Source organism: Pteropus alecto, unplaced genomic scaffold, assembly GCF_000325575.1.
Source record: "Pteropus alecto unplaced genomic scaffold, ASM32557v1 scaffold25, whole genome shotgun sequence".
Classification (NCBI taxonomy): domain Eukaryota; kingdom Metazoa; phylum Chordata; class Mammalia; order Chiroptera; family Pteropodidae; genus Pteropus; species Pteropus alecto.
The window spans coordinates 13854373-13858894 of NW_006441955.1; the positions used below are offsets into that span (position 1 = coordinate 13854373).

General features: G+C 37.8%; 1 pseudogene; it reads right to left on the reverse strand.

The window, feature by feature from the left end:
- Positions 1 to 2201: 2201 nt before the first annotated feature.
- On the reverse strand, positions 2202 to 2320 carry LOC112485792 (annotated as a pseudogene).
- Between the last annotated feature and the right edge of the window lie 2202 nt (positions 2321 to 4522).

The following is a 4522-nucleotide window of genomic DNA, read 5'->3' on the forward strand; positions in this document are numbered from 1 at the left end:
TTACTATTAAATATGCATACTTATGTGTCTGTTGCGAAATGTTGTACACATCAGCTTTTGATGATCTTGTCTGTGGATTACCCACTAGGAGAATCGTCTCTAAAAATAGGAAGCAGCAAAGCATAGTGGAAAGAATATAAGTATAGGAGCCACACACATCTAGGCCTGAGTCTCAGCTCCCTCCTTAGCCAGATGCTTGGCCAGGTAACTTCTGTAACCTCCTTTACCTCAATTTTTCTCATCCACAACACGGGGCTGGTGACATTTAAAGGGCAATGGTGTCAAAAGGTTTAGTAGAGATAATGCAAGTGGATAATGTAGTGCCTCACATATAGTCGATGCTTCCTTAAGGGTATATTTTAACACACACATCACCCAATCAAATTCATCTCAGATTTATCCAAGGCCACCCAGCCTTTCTTGGCCTTCTCTCCCGTTATTAGTGCGTGTGTGTTCTTGAAGGCTGTCCGATTTTATCATTTTATCATTGGTTCAGAGAATAATTAGGAAAGCAAACCTTACTACAAGAGCACCCAACTATCTTGCTGCAGGATCAAATACAAATGGTTTTTGGATAGTCTATTACTTATCTTTCACTTCTCTTCATTAGTGGTGTGATTGAAGACATAATTAGCTTCTTACTTTGTTAGTCATAATCTCTTGGCCTCTTCAAATCCCACAATAGTAAAAATATGTTGTGTTTTTATATCTCTTTTGGCTTCCCAAATCTAAAGAAAGCCAGTGAGAGGGTAAGAGAATATGATCTGAGAGGTTGCTTACATTCCCAAGATTATCAGGGTATATTTATAATTTTATTTTTATGGAGACAGCATTCCTATAGAGAAGTATTCTCTCTCAATCTCAATTGGAATTGGAGATTGAGAAGTGATGGAGGAGACTCACTCTGAGCCGCCTTCACCAAATCCTGCTACCATTTCTCTTTGCACTTAGTTCTGAAGTCATCAATGCTACATGGAGACTTTTGCCCTCCACTGATAGGTTTGTTCCTAGATTTAGGGTGGAGTTTGATGCCTCTGTTTGAATAATTCCAGCTACTGGTAAATGATGTACTCTGTTTCAGTTAGTATAGTAAACTATAGAGTAAGATATTTTTTTTTGTTGGGAGATCTTGTTTCTCTTCTTAGTCTATCCCCCACTCTCATTTCTCCAAACCATTCTTTAAAAAACAAAACAAAGCAAACAGAACACCTGTATTGAGAAAACATTCAGAGGAAGTGAGCAGGCCTAAGTCAAAGCCTTTTCTTGACATATGGTAGAATCCTGTCATCATCCTTTTGTTTGGCTAATTTCAATTGTTTTAGGTTGAGTCATGCAAATCTTTTGCTCCCAGTGATGGAGACAAAAAGTATGAAAAACTCTCAGAATTAGTTCAGGAAAAACATTCTTTGACTGTGGGAAAATTAATTAACCTTTCTGGAAGAATGCCTTGAAATAGCATAAGATTTTTATTATGTCTTTTACCAAATAATACATTGTTAAAAAAATTTTTTTTAAACTTAAAAAAAATCATACTAATAGTAATCCTGAAAATATGTATGTGTCTTCATTTTAACAAAGGATACAGTAGTTCATGGGAAGTATTGTTTTAAATTTAAAGCCATTGCGGTGGTTTTAATTTTCTTTTTTTTTTACTTGGAAGTGCTTATATTCTGGAATGTGTTTATAGATCTTGACCTCAGATGCTTCTCCTGACTCAGAAATTGGAAAACATTTTGCTAGAGGGGCCAATAGCGGTGCCTGCTGCTGCTATAAGCTGGGCCTGGGGCGGACGTGTTAGGGGCTGGTTCTGTGGTCCAAGGAGTTCCAGGATGCTAATGCCACAGTTTCTTGCTCAATGTAAAAACATAAACAGACAAGTCATACCCTAGGAACAAGATAATTGTTAATGAGATATGCTAATAAATTCATTAACAAAAGAGGAGTTCGAGAAGGAAGTGGAAGAGAGAAATTACGTTTTTCTTTCATTCATAATTACTGTCTTGTTTTAGAATGCAGCTAGGCCTTTGGCTTATTTTCAAAGTGCGGTTTGTTTTACCTTTGTTCAAACTTGTCAAATTCTCAGTATAAAGCCCGATGAAACATTTTTTATTTTTTTTATTTTTAGGTGAGGCAACCCTTGGTTGACCTCACAGATTGCAAGGACCGTGTCAGCTTACGATCTCTTTACTTTTTATTTTTTAAGCCTACAGCACCTGGTCTTCCTAGGTGGTCTCCCATCCAAGTACAAACCAGGCCCGACACTGCTTAGCTTCCGAGATCAGACAGGATTGGGCTCGTTCAGGGTGGCATGGCCGTAGACCGCTGAAAACATTTTTATTCTTTTTTGGGAAGTTGATTCCTTTGGCCTCTTAAAGATGATTAAGAATTATAATTTGTGAGGATATTTTTGGCATTTTTTTGATAGTGGGTAGTGCAAGACAGGATAAATGGGTCATAGCAGAGTGTCAGAGTTCACATGTTCAGTGTTCCACCTAGTGCAGGAATCATCTTTGCTATCTATTCTTTTCACCTCTGGCGGATCTCACTGATAAGCGAGCCGATCTTCTACTTCTGAAACACAAGAGTTACTAAGCTAGGGAGCATTTTCTCCATTTAACACATACTGGCTGCTCAGCAAAAATTGATGAGCAAATGAATGATAAACCATTCAGGTCCTAGGGCTGCTTCTCAAATCTTCTTAGGGTGGCATTTTAGGAAGATGGTACATGTATGCTCTTGAAATTTTTTTTCTAGAATAAACAGCCTCAGTTACCATACTCACAGGACATTGTTCCTCTATTTCCCCACTTTCTTTCTCTTTGCTGGACAAGTGCCAATTCGTCATTGTTTTTCTTAAAGTGTTGTAAAAATACCTGAATGAAATGCCTGAGATATAGTCAGATGAGCATAAATTACAGTGGAACATTTCTCCTCTGGTTCTGAACTCCGTTATTATCCTATTAATGGAAGTAGAATTTATTGACTATCTCAGGGTCACCATGTTTAGATAGATAGTTAGTAGAGTGACCAACAGCCTGGGGCCAAGTGCCTGGGTTATATTCAGACTCCACCACTTATGAAAGGCATGACGCTGGCATCTTGCTATATTCCATGCCATCCTTTTCCCCTCAGTTTCCTTATCTATAAAGTTAGGGATAATCACAGTACTTACATTATAGGTTACATTATAAGGAGCAAATGAATTAATTTATGCCAAGTGCTTACGACCGTGCCTAGAACGAAATAAGCTCTCTGTGTTGGCTTTTATTGAACTTACCATGGAAAGCCTCCAGGTCTTACTATCTGAAGTGCAGTTAACTTTCTCAAAGAGGCTTTAGAATTAGACAGGCTATGTTTAAATTCTGGCTCTGCCACTCTCTGTGTGTTCTTGGGCAAGTTACACCTTTCTAAGATTTTGCTTTCCTTACTGCAAACAGGGCATAAAAGAATAAAAATAGTGTCTTCCCTATGGGACTATTGGAAGTTTAAATGAAATAATATTCATAGTGCTTGGCACATTGTAAATGCTCTAGAAATGTTTTCCGATAGTATCAATTTAATTTTTAAGCTCTAATTAAGATCCTGGAGGGCAGTGGACATGGTTTACGTTGTTTTGCCTTTTTCTCCCTTTACCTTGTATATAAGGACTGCTAAATTAAAAGAGTAAATATTTAAATTGAGTTTTCCCTTTGGGTCTTACCTTAGGTAAGTGGAAAACATGAAACATTTCTAAGTTATTCAAAATTGCATGCTCATAAGTTTATCGTGGTATTTGGCCTGATTGTTCTGAAGAATGTATTCGGTTTGCCACCGTGCTCTAATATGCTTGGGCTTTGGGATAAATAGCCTTGTTTGATCACTTCTCTCCTCATTAATTGCTGTCTAGAATTTCTAGGGAATCTTTAGGCTGGTAACTGCATGGCCCACCAGTTGGAGGCCTGTCTTCCCTTTCAAATGGCCCAAGAGATGGGTAAGTAATCAGATGAGGGACAAAGGTTATAGCCAATTTTCTAGGAACTCTGGTATTCATTTTTCTTCTGTTCTAGAAGCTTTAAGCATGTGAGTTTTAAGGTTGTTGAGAAAGTGGGAGACTGTTTTTAAAAAATGGTTTATAGTTATTAATGTTTTCAAATCTTGGTTGGATTTTAAAGGTGGGTTAAACTGCTAAAGTGAATATAAATTAAAACCAGTTAAACAGAGGAGTCCCTCGTCTATTCTGTCTTTGGTGTGCTTAGAATTCCATAAATTTTATGGGTTTCAAAATACTTGCCTTGTTTTGAATGTTTCTAATAAGATGGAGTGAAGTGGCTTACACCTCATGAGATATGGAACTGTTACCCAGGAATGCTGTTTGGCGCACATCTAAAGAAAGCGCTGGTCTCTTGATTTATAAAAAATGTGTGGCTCATTTCCCTGGGACATGTGCATTATTTTCACAGAGGAATTTCATTTTTCACTCCCTCCCACCCTGTGCATCGCTTGCACACGTTTGCTGTGATTTCCAAATTTCTTCCCCTTCTCC